The sequence below is a fragment of the Dreissena polymorpha genome, chromosome 5 (genome assembly GCF_020536995.1).
Source record: "Dreissena polymorpha isolate Duluth1 chromosome 5, UMN_Dpol_1.0, whole genome shotgun sequence".
Classification (NCBI taxonomy): Eukaryota; Metazoa; Mollusca; class Bivalvia; order Myida; family Dreissenidae; genus Dreissena; species Dreissena polymorpha.
In genome coordinates this window covers 22409171-22422458 of record NC_068359.1, presented here as the reverse complement: position 1 = coordinate 22422458, position 13288 = coordinate 22409171, and the positions used below count along the sequence as shown (strand labels likewise).

Below are 13288 nucleotides of genomic sequence, written 5' to 3'. Positions count from 1 at the left end.
TCCATTACACAACAGATAAAAGAGTGGATAATACCCGTGTACAAAATAGGACGTTCCGAATTCCAGTGTGGTGCTATTTTTACCATCTTATACTTTACACAGCTATATGCCTAACGTGAATTTAATCGGAAAGCAAATATTGCAGATTATTTATAAATTGTGCGATATTTGTATGGCTTGTTGTACATTCTTAAATGTTAAAAGTATATGCATGGATGATAAACAATGCACATTACACGAAATAAGGAAAATGTGATAAATTGACAAATCAAATATGTCGATATACAGTACATGTACATGTGAAATAAGTCGCGCGTTTATAATAAATCGTCAAATTGTTTTGGGGAAAATGATGCAATAAGTATGTCATTTTCAGCTGATTCATTATACCGATGGCGAAAAATTATGTCATATGACTAGATTTAAAGGTTGAAGGTCGTATAATTTTGAAGCTAAAGTTTTCTCGACTTTATTTCTTATGAAAAATCATTCACAGGTAAAGTAAAAAGTAGTCCGTGCACGCGACAGGTATATCCCACAAGGTTGAATACAGGCTAGTATATTCCATAAGGTGTAATACCGTCAATGTCGCGTTGAAAATGGGATAAAAAGAACTGAAACACAAGCTCCTGGAGCAGTATCGCATTATAAAAAATTAGTTGGTCCTTTATTTAAGGCAAGTGACCAATTGCCTAAACAGTACAAAACAGCACAATACAAAATAACATAAACACATATAAGAATAAAGCTGGGTTCACCGCCTTGGAACGGTCAATGCAAAGCATTGGGGGTTTCAACCGGTTTTAGAGCGATCAACTTCACACTTGGCCCAGCAATATTCATGATACATATAAGTGTAAATACAATTTAACCTCATAACATTGCATCTCAAATTAAACAATAATAAAAGGGAATTAAAACGCATTCAATTTAATTACCGTTTAATTACTCAATGGTAGGAAAGAGACCAGACACGGTGTGGTTTATTTGAGCTAAAATGTCTTTGGTCCATGATACAGACCGTTTAATGAGAACCCTGAACATACTCTTGAACACGAACATTTGCATAAAGTGATAAAATCAACATGGACACGATATTGGGGGTAAGCTACAAGTAGGGTTTGAAAAAATAATAATAGAGAATAAAATGTTATTAAACAAGAACAAGCTGTTTCATTCGGCTTGGAATGCTCTTTTAGAAAAGGTATACTGGTGATGTTCTTTACAAGTTTTTCGCGTTTATAATGCATATGTTAAAGAAGTTTTTAATATATTGTTAACTTGAGTTAGTTGTGTTTTGATATTGGTTTAAATATGCATCTTCCACGGTAGTACAGAGGAAAGTATCCCTGCTGTCACGTGGGAGACGGGGGCTAGATTCCAAGTCGGGGCACCATTTTAATTCGGGACACCATTGGCATTTGCTCTCTATTCTTGTTTGAATTTTGCCGTTTTTAATACTTTAGTTTACATAGGACAAACGTTCATGTCCGAGGTTACGTCTTCAGTCAAGCTTATGCCCGAGGTCACGTCTTAAGTTATATGTAACAATGCAGAAAACCTACTAGTATTAGAAATGAACGCAACGAGAGTGTGATAGGTGTGCAAAAAATGTTTATTTTGAAATGTGCTAAGGATATCGGTAGTATTATATATAGCGTATTATCGACATTTCTAACCAAATGTTCTAAGTGATGACCCTAGCATCGGAGCCCAAAATGTCATATGTACAGACATTTTAAACTACAGTCAAATCATCCCCGGCGGGATTCGAACCCACGATCTCTGGATTAGAAGTCCAGCGCGCTAGCCACTGCGCTACGGGTACTTAAAATTTCCGGTCCGTCGCATCTTTTCACAGCCACACTTTCGAACTTGTTTCGGAGAAATGTTGTTCACGAGAAAATAATTTTAATTATTAATACTGTTACAAGCTCCTGAAAATGCGCCTTAATTTAAAACATAAACATAACTCTTCAAAAGAGAATTCCCAAGCGGGGAATCGAAGCCCGGCCGCCACGGTGAGAGCATGGAATCCTAACCACTAGACCACTTGGGAAGCTTGAGCTCCACATGTCAAGTATGTGGTAGAAATATACCTCGCTGGCCGAATGCACTGTGCTCGCAATTATCTGTGGTTTGATATCGATTTCCATTATCAGCTTCCTCCATAGTATAGTGGTGAGTATCCCCGCCTTTGCGGTAGACCGGTGTTTGATTCCCCGTCGGGGTGCACTTGCTTTTTTGCCTTTTCTTCATATAATTGTAAAATTTAAATGAGGCAAAGGTTTCGGTCCATGCTTACATCCATCCAGATGTATGAACGTAGAAAAAAAGGAAATAAACGTTTAACATTAAGGCATTTTAATTTTACGGTATGTCACATTATTTCTTTATTGGTAAGTGTGGTTGGATAAAGGTTGACGTGTACTCCAAACTCACAGTTTTACTTGAAGGTTAGAGACAACATGAAGAGAACTTGGCAGATGGCGTTAAAGCTGTGGAGATGCAGATAAGAGGATGACCTTAGAACAGATAACTTCGATTCGCGTCAAGTACTTTCCCACGAATCGCTATTCTTGTTTTAATTTTGCCGTTTGTCATACTTAAGTTTTCATGGGACAAACATTAATGCCAGAGGTTACGTCTTCAGTCAAGCTTATGTCCGAGGTTACGTCTTCATTTATATGTAACAATGAAGAAAACCTATTAGAAATGCACGCAACAAGAGTGCGATAGAAGTGCAAACAATATTGATTTTGAAATGTGCTAAACATATTGGTAGTATTATATCCAGGATGAAATCAACATTTCTAACTGAATGATCTAAGTGATGACCCTAGCATCGGAGCGCAAAAGGTCATATGTACAGACTTTCAAAACTACAGTCAAATCAACTCCGGCGGAATTCGAAAGCGCGTCTTCTGGATTAGAAGTCAAGCGCGCTATCCACTGCGCTACGGGGACTTACAATTCCCTGTCCGTTCCATATTTTCATAGCTATACTGTCGAACTTGTTTCGGAGAAATGTTGTTCACGAGACAATAATGTCAATGTTATTAATACTGTTAAAAGCATATGAAAATGCACCTAATTTTAAACATAAAAATAAAAAGAGAATTCCCAAAGCGGGGAGTCGAACAGTGCTAAATATTGAGATTTATTATGAAACAAAGGCTTTAGACACACGACTGTATTTGATCTTGTCGGCGACTTCGAAGTGACGTTTGTAGTTTGTTCTTTGGTGTGCGTCGTTTTTTCTGCGGTGTACGTCGTTTGTTCTGTGGTGTGCGTCGTTTGTTCTGCGGTGTATGTCGTTTGTTCTGCGGTGTACGTCGTTTGTTCTGCGGTGTACATCGTTTGTTCTGTGGTGTGCGTCGTTTGTTCTGCGGTGTACGTCGTTTGTTCTGTGGTGTGTGTCGTTTGTTCTGCGGTGTACGTCGTTTGTTCTGTGGTGTGCGTCGTTTTTTCTGCGGTGTACGTCGTTTGTTCTGCGGTGTACGTCGTTTGTTCTGTGGTGTGCGTCGTTTGTTCTGTGGTGTACGTCTTTTGTTCTGCGGTGTACGTCGTTTGTTCTGTGGTTTGCGTCGTTTGTTCTGCGGTGTGCGTCGTTTGTTCTGTGGTGTGCGTCGTTTGTTCTGTGGTGTGAATCGTCATCAGGTAGCTCGTTACCACTCCATATGCCACAGGTTTGGGTTCATTACTTTGATTTAGCACTTTAGTTTAACTTCAAATTGTGCCAAATAAATGTGCTACATAATGTGTCAAAATATTGTTTGTTCACAGGTCATACCTAAAAATATACTAAAGCTTGACCAGCTGAATCATGCTAAACATATATGACCGTGATGTTCTAGTATTCGCAGTTCGCTTGGTTTATCCAAAGATGTTTGTAATAGTCTTCGGGCTTGTGGTATACATAACGATGATAGTTCATTGCAAAGCTTTTCTTTTTGCCTCAGCGTGTGCATTCGTAACGTTTACAATCAAATATCTGACATTTAACATACTTACACGTTATGGTTTGCTTTAAATGTCTGTCAACGAGGCAACACATATGTTTCCGAAAGTGAACATTTCATCTTCTCATTAATCACTTGTTGAACTTTAATCAAATCTGGCAGAGGTACTCCTTAAATGATCCTCTTTAAAAGCAATATAAATGGGTTTCGCATCTTTGCATTATTAAGTCACGGACACTATGCTATGGCGACTAAACGGTCTTAAACAAACGTGTTTTAAATTATTATTGTGACGTGTTTCTAAAGGTCACCATTCGTCTCAGTATTCCACTGACGTTTGTACTTATCTTCGGCCCTGTGGTGTTCGTAAAGATGTGGGTTCATTGCCGCCGCTCTTCTAATAGCCTCTGCTTGTGCTTTTATAAAATCTACATCTGCCGTTCTGATATTGTTTATAGGTTGCGTCGTATCTGGAGTTTGCATTTTTATATTTTTACCCTTATCTTCGTTTGACTCAGTATTTGGTTGGTCGGGTTGTGCTATTGATGCAACGCCTGAAAAGGATTAAACATAAAATATTGATTATGTTAAAAAGCTGCTTTTTGTGTTTCATGGCAGGGCGGTATCACAGAGCTCTTACCAGCGCGCCATCTTTAACATGTTCAAAATGATAGTTGTGACCAGTGTTTTTTCGACGATACCATGACGCTCCTTCAGCGTTTCCATGGAGTTGCTGGCGACTGACTGATAACCGCCCTGTGTGTCTTCATATGCAGATGGTAATGTATTTCTAATTTTGTTCAAATAAAAAACTTAAAAAGTTCATACATATTTCAATTAACACTATCTAAAAATAATAGTAGCAGAACTTACCTGGATGGTTTATCGACTTGCACCAACAGGAGTGTAGTGCGCACAACACGATGACGAACCTCTTTAGCATGTTTAGATGTTGTGTATTTGTATTCGAGTCAAAGTCTCCTAATTTGCTAAACTTATTCGTTCTATGTGTTATTAACATGTAATTTTTGGTTTACACTCGTCTTTCAAGTAAAACGATCGTATATAAATATAATAGTAACAATTTATAAAACAAATCACAGTAACAAATTCACTGTTTCAATAGCAAATTGAAGGTAAAGAAAGTCCATGTACTATTTAGAGGCTTTTATATAATTAAATAAACAGAACCAATATCAGTTTTAAATCGTCACTTAACCATACATATATGCATTCGTTTCCTTGGCCGAAAGCGATATTGCAAATTACAAAATGCGTCACACACGCGTAGCCTTAAACATAGAGGGCGTTTTATTTGGTGCATAACGTTCAATTGGCGAAATAACGTTGCCAACTTTAATAATCTCACCACAATTTCAAGATTGTATGATTATTTTGTTTATATAATGTTCATGCATATCATCAAAATCAACGTGTCTTTTTTTATTTATAACGGTTATTTTTTAATTTCACTTTGCAATGCTGTACAGACAACATATCTTGATAAGATTGGTGCAATAAAAATCGAGGTTAAACACTGTAAATGAATTAAATGTATTGAAAACTTAAAATAGTATTAAGAACATAAAATGTTGTAACATCACATTCGTATACGGGGTTTTAAAGCGTTATTGCAAATAACATCCATTATTTATGTCTGTTCATATCACATCATACACTTGTTCCCATGTAATTCAATCATGACAAATATTATATTAAAATGACTTATTTCACTTGCACCTGAATCCTGTATGCCTATTTGATAATCCTGTGACCAGTATCATGTTTCCTAGTGAACCAACTCCGTGCACATGTAAACGTTAATATTTATGAACGAACTGCATTTTTAATAAATCAATTGCAATATGAAGTAAATATTGTGCTCAAATCGCATATAATCTGTAGTTTTATTTTTCATTATGTCATAATTTGACGCGATCGCCAACGATACGCCGTTTGACGAAAATATAATTAACAAGAGTGCCAAACTGTCACAAGATACGCCCGTTCGAAGGTTTTGGACACCATGCTCAATGCTTGAAAGTGTCCTCAAGACCTAGTTATTGACCCGGCATGACCCATATTTGAACTTGACCTAGATATCACTTAGATGTAACATCTGACTAAATTTGGTGAAGATCAGATGAAAACTACTTCAATTAAAGAGCGGACAACATGCTTAATGCTTGAAATGCACTATGTGACCTCGTTTTTGACCCGGCATGACCCATGTTCGAACTTGACCTACATATCATCTAGACACAACTTCTGACCAAATTAGGTGAAGATCAGATGAAAACTACTTCAATTAGAGAGCGGACACCATGCTAAATGCTTGAAATGCACTAAGTAACCTCGTGACCTAGTTTTTGACCCGGCATGACCCATATTTGAACTTGACCTACATATCATCTAGACACAACTTCTGACCAAATTTGGTGAAGATCGGATGAATACAATTTGAATTAGAGTCCGGACAAAGTGGCGCCGTTGAAAATGCACTAATTGACCCTATGACCTAGTTTTTGACCCGGCATGACCCATATTCGAACTTGGCCTATATATCAACTAGATGCAACTGCTGACCAAGTTTGGTGAAGATCGGATGAATACAATTTGAAATAGAGTCCGGACAAAGTGGCCCCTTTGAAAATGCACTTATTGACCCTATGACCTAGTTTTTGACCCGGCATGACCCATATTCGAACTTGGCCTAGATATCAACTAGATACAACTGCTGACCAAGTTTGGTGAAGATCGGATGAATACAATTTGAAATAGAGTCCGGACAAAGTGGCCCCTTTGAAAATGCACTTATTGACCCTATGACCTAGTTTTTGACCCGGCATGACCCATATTCGAACTTGGCCTAGATATCAACTAGATGCAACTGCTGACCAAGTTTGGTGAAGATCGGATGAATACAATTTGAATTAGAGTCCGGACAAAGTGATGCCTTCCGCCCGCCGCCCGCCGCCCGCCGCCCGCCCGCCCGCCCGCCGCCAAGGGGTTTCACATAATACGTCCCGTATTTTATACGGGCGTATAAAAATGAAAATCGATTCATGCTTCAGAGTATGGAAGTCCGCTGTTGCCTTTAGAATGTTAACATTAACACAGGTGGTTGGCGTGTGGCTACGATATTAATTAGTAAAAACACAGGGACATTTTAAAAAAAAATGTTATATATACTATACATATATACAAGGGATACAACTGTCAAAAAAAATAATTAACACCCTTCTCTAAATAATAGCGCATATTTCGCAAACGAACGCAATCAACGCAAATTTGACACTGAGTATTGATAGACAACACATTTATCTGCTAAACAAAAAACATCACACCCAATGGATTTGAAATTTTTTTGGTATGAAACCATACAAAAATGTAAACAAAATCAACGTAAAAATGCAAGTTGGACAAAGGTGTGCACAATACAATTTCAATAAAAATGGTATTTGTCCCATTCAAATTTCGTTTAATCACATTTTACCTGTGTTTATTTTGAACGTTAACTTCAATGCATTACATAAGACACCGATCGTGTTGTAATTCCAGCCTATTTTTGTTAAGAAATCGAATAACAACAAGTTTCGTTGCGTTATTGAAGATTTTTCCGGCAGCCATATGCAGACACTTATAATTGTAACTCGATATTTGATTGGCTTGGCGATTTTGTTCCCAATTATATTAAATACCACGGTAAGTGTCGCAATATGCGTGGAACCAGTAATAAAATGTAAACAAAAAACAGCTGATTGTGTATCACGCCCTCTCTCTCTCTCTCTTTGTAAATATACGTGTATTTATCTCAAATATGTTCCGTTTCACTAACAAAGATCAAAAGTAAAACAATTATTATCGATATTTCTTTATTTTCGTTCTTTAAATTGTACAACTCATGATTTGTTTACTATTTGTGGGCGTGTGAATTTTTTAACCAGGCTACAATTCATTAATTAGTTAGTTGTATCAATATACCGGGAACCATGACTTGATTTCATCGGACCAATCCCATTTTGTTTCAATTGCGAACAAATTGTCGTTTTTACAAGCCAGATCGACATATTGTCAAACTAAACGTATTGCTAAAAATAAATTTTACAGCAAAAAAAGTAAAACATTGTCAATTTTAAGTAAATCTAACCCAAAGAAATTCTGGAAATACATAAATAAATATAAGCTTAAAAAATCTTCTGGAACTAATGACGTAAATATTGAAGATTTAATTCATCACTTTAAAAACTTATCTAATACACCGAATGACAACTCGTTCAGTGGTGATGACAATTCACCAAGACATGATACACTTCATATTGAGGAATTAGATCGCCCATTTACCGTTTTAGAAATACAAAAAACAATATCAAAGCTCAAACGACATAAATCCGCTGACATGTCTAATAATGTTGCAGACTTTTTTATCGACTGTAATGAGTTTATTTCTCCTTATTTAGTGAAAATTTTCAATTACATATTTGAGAAAGGTGTTTATCCTGAATCTTGGTGTAAGGGCGCCATTGTCCCTATTTTCAAAAAGGGAGAAAAAATGTTGCATCTAATTATCGTGGTATTACATTAGTAAATATTATAGCTAAGACGTTTTCACTTACATTGCGCAATCGAATTAATTCTTGGTGCGACAATAACAATATGTTTAACACATCTCAATTCGGGTTTAGAGATAATCGTGGCACGATTGATTGTATTTTTATCTTGCACACTATAATCCAGAACATTATTAATAGTAAATCAAAACTCTATTGCGTTTTTATTGATTATGAAAAAGCATTTGATACTGTTATACATGAAGCTTTGTGGGTCAAATTAGTACAAGCAGGAATAAGCTGTAAAATGTTAAAAATGATCAAGTCTATATATCAGAATGTAAAATCATGTGTTAAAAACCATAAAGATATGTCTTATTCTGAGCTATTTGATGTTACGTTAGGAGTAAAACAGGGTGAACCATCATCACCTTTATTATTTATTTTATTCATTAATGATATAAATGATTGTATTAATATTAATAATTTAACCAAAAAAGATATTCGTTTATTATCGATTTATATGTTATTATTTGCTGATGATATTGCATTATTTACTACAAATCAAGAAAGTCTACAATTACAATTAAATTCTATTTATCAATACTCCTGTAAATGGGGATTAAAAATAAATGTAAACAAAACTAAAATTTGCATATTTGAAAAAAGGAAAAGTACATGTTTGTACAGTTGGACTATTAATCAACAGGCTCTCGAAATTGTTGATGAATTCTGCTACTTGGGCCTTAAACTTCACTACACTGGTAATATATCTAAAGCTATTAAGGCAAATAATGAACAAGCCTTAAAAGCTTACAATCATTTATTGTCAATTTTTAGTAAAGTGAAGCTTAGCACTAAAACAAAACTCTCTCTATTTGACTCCCTAGTTGTTCCAATTATTCTATATGGATCTGAAATATGGGGAATTTACAACATTAAAGAAGTACATAAACTTAATTTCAAATTTTGTAAAACTATTCTTGGCGTACGCTCACAGACTTCTAATGCTGCTGTTTTGGGTGAATTAGGCAGATTTCCTCTTTCTATAATATGTAAACAACGTGCACTCAGTTATTGGGTTAAAATTAAGCAAAACCCGGACTCTTTGATGCACACGGTTTATAACGAACAATGTAATATTTACAATGAGAATAATAATAATAACACAAATATGTGGTGTACATTTGTAAAACAACAATTAGATCAACTAGGACATGGTATATTTTACAATAACTTAAATGACAACTGTAATTATTCTTATGAAATTAATCAAAGAATAAAAGATCAGTTTATACAAAATTGGCATGATACAATTAATAGCCAACCGAAATTAGAATACTACAAAATGTTTAAGACTGAATTCGCTTATGAAAAATATTTAGATTGCATCAATAATAGAAATAATAAACAACAGTTATCCAGATTTAGACTTAGCGCCCATAAATTAGAAATAGAGACTGGTAGATATAATAACATACCCAGAGTTGAACGTAAATGTAAACTATGTAACGCAAACACTGTTGAATCGGAATATCACTTCTTTCTTACTTGCTCCATCTATAAAGATCTACGAACAAAATATTGTATTCGTTCTAACTGGCAAAACTTAGTCAAATTTAAAAATATACTATCTTGTCAAAATACTACAGTAATTAACAATGTTGCAAGATTCATTACTGAGGCAATGAAACTCCGTGATGAAAAATTAGAAGTATTTGCTGCTTCTTAAATTAATGATGTATGGAATCGTTAATATATTGTTTATTTACTACTTGTTTCTTCTTACATAATTGTCAATACATTTACATTTGTAAATGATGTTTGAACACTTTACATAGTTATCTATGTGTACAATTATGTATGTTCTTTGTATAGTACTGATGCACTTCGACCATAATTTGTTAACTTGAATATGTAAATGGTCAAAGGCCTTTTGCCGATGTTCCAATAAAAAACTTGAAACTTGAAACTTGTTTTACAAACGGTAATGAACATTTATCTGAAGCATTCCGAATCGTTAGGGCTGTGAGAAGAATTCACCATCATCGTTAATGTAAAACTAGTTTGAACCTTTATTTGTGCAATCAATAGTAATTTAAATTACTGTTTTGCTATATTTATCAATACAATTATTGGTTATTATACGAGTGGTAATAAATTAGATAATGTGTATGCTAGCGAAAATAGGAATTTGTTCAAAAACGCATCATCAAGGTGTGCACATTTGTGTCCAAGTAAAAAAAAGTGTATAAAATGTGTATAATTTTTTATGGAACTTGCTTTGTTTTATGTTTGTGCATCGAGTACGTACAAGTAAAGGTTATGTTTTTTACCAGATAAATGTGTTTTCTATTGATATAACGTGTCATATTTGCGTTGATTGCCTTCGTTTGTGGGCTATTGTTTGGACATGCGTGTTAAATATTTTTTTGACAGTTGTATCCTTTGTATATATGTATAGTATATATAACATTTTTGTAATGTCCCTGTGAGTAAAAACACCACTTTGAATGTAATGTAATCCAATTATAACGAAAAAGCAATTTTCTATGAATCAAAATTCACTATTAAAAATATAATATAACCTAGTATTCAACAAAATGACCCGAAAACAGGGTGCATCGCTTTGAACAGCCATAACTTCATCAAGTATGCAGCGATTTCGATTAACTCGGTCTTATTCAACGCAGAAATGAATTTCCCTGGAAATGTACAAATCTTGTTATGTGTTCACAAATGCTGGGTCAAAATTTCAGAAATAACATGATACACAACTCGTGTGAACTACTCGTCATCGATCAGACCCGATTCAAGCACGAAATCTTTAGGAGTAAAGACACACCTTCTCGTTGGACCAATGAAATCACTCGTGTGTTTAAAATGTCGGCCAGTTGAAATGTGTGTAAACATTTTTTTTCAAACGGCGCTGGACAGTTAGTTTTGTTGCATAATGTAACGGCAAGAACGGTAAGAATGTGTTTTTTCATACGTTTTATTGAATTATGGTACCGAGGTCCGTGAACTTTGCAGGGAAAATGCCCTTTACTTCGTGAATATTTCAGTCTTTGACAGGGTCTGATCGATAACTTTTGTCAGAGAAGTTGATTTTTCGTTATAATTTGATTGTTTTTCATTCAAAATGATGTTTTTCCTTATTTATTTCATAGCCACACGCTAACCACCTGTGAACATTACAAGTTATGTTCGTCCTTTTTATTGTAATTATAAGTATCGAATAGCATTTTGCTGCATTTCATCGGTGTATGAACTGTTGGTATAACTACACTTTATTAATGAATTTACGCATTTTTGACTGCCCATACACCTATGAAATTTTTATTTAATTCTTATAAATATTGTCAGCAGTGTTTGCACTTATGATTAGCAGACTGATGGGTTCTTCCAAAGGGAGGACACTTCACGAACATGAATTACACCCCTTTTTTCCAAGTGCGAGGCTAACATTTATATATGACTGAATTAGCTCAATCTAACGTCTCTTCCGGATTACTGAATATGTGATCGTATTTGTGTTCATGCGCGAATATATACAACTATGCGGAGATAGAATTGAAAACATTTGTGTAGTCCGCACAGGCTTATCAGGGACGGAGCTTTCCGCCTAGAATGGATTTTCGTTTAGAAGTGACTTCCTTTTTAAGAAAACTTAAATACAGGCGGAAAGTATTTCCAATGATTGCAGTCCACAGAGGCTTATCTTGGACGATACTTCACGCACCTGCAATACATCCGGTTTTCTCAGAGCGCGGCTCATTGGAATTACTAAGTAGGATATCATATATTGCAGCATGTGCAGCCATACATATATCAAACAAACGAACGCAATCTCGTCGTTTAAGGCGCACGATTGTTGTGCACTGTAAGTGCTGTTTAAACAGTGTAAGATAATTTAATATTTGGCCACATTATCAAATGATGCGTAGGATTCGCATTAAATAGCTATTTTGAGTAAAACGTGTTATTTGTGTTGTGTGGCATAAATAGAAAAAAAGAAATGTTACTGAAAGCCGAGCAGTCGGAAACAATGGCTTTATAATGAATAATTTTATTGCATTTGTTACAAATCGGCTTTTATTTTGTACAAACTTTGAGCCGCGCTCTGTGAAAAAGGGGCTTAATGCATGTGCGTAAAGTGTCCTCCCAGATTAGCCTGTGCAGTCAGGAACAACACTTTCCGACTTTACTGGATTTTTGTTAAGTAAAGACTCACTTTAAACGAAAAATATCATAAAAGCGGAAAGTGCCGTCCCTGATAACTGTGCAGACTGTACAGGCTAATCTGGGACGACACTTAACGCACATGCATTAAACCCCCTTTTCACAGAACACGGTCAATATTAATAAACAAAGTAAACCTCATGTTACACACAGAACTAATCGGGAAAAAAAAAACTGGAACGGTAAATGCAAAGATATATGTTGGAGGTTTAAACCTCACGCTAGACCGAAATTCATTCTTCAAACACTATTTAATAAATAAAAAAAATAAAAATAACATTGGGGAATGTGCTAACCGTATTCCAAACTTGTTGCAAACTTGTCCTAGAAACTCTGATATTTTTCAACCAATATTTTATTTCCGTTGTAGTTAAATTAATTATTTAATAACTGACGGTGTTAGTGTCGGATAATATAAGTTGTGACACTTAAGGCGAGCATACGAACTCGTATAGGTACATAAGCAATATCCGAAGCGAACGAATTAATTTGTGATCATTCAAATGTGTACGCATTTAATGATTCCAATCAAAA

At 35.2% G+C, this 13288-nt stretch overlaps 2 non-coding genes across 2 annotated transcripts; both read right to left on the bottom strand.

The window, feature by feature from the left end:
* Nucleotides 1–1755: 1755 nt before the first annotated feature.
* Nucleotides 1756–1828, bottom strand: Trnar-ucu (transfer RNA arginine (anticodon UCU)). The gene has a single exon. It is a non-coding gene; the product is annotated as a tRNA-Arg (tRNA).
* Nucleotides 1829–1987: 159 nt separating this feature from the next.
* On the bottom strand, nucleotides 1988–2059 carry Trnae-cuc (transfer RNA glutamic acid (anticodon CUC)). The gene has a single exon. It is a non-coding gene; the product is annotated as a tRNA-Glu (tRNA).
* Between the last annotated feature and the right edge of the window lie 11229 nt (nucleotides 2060–13288).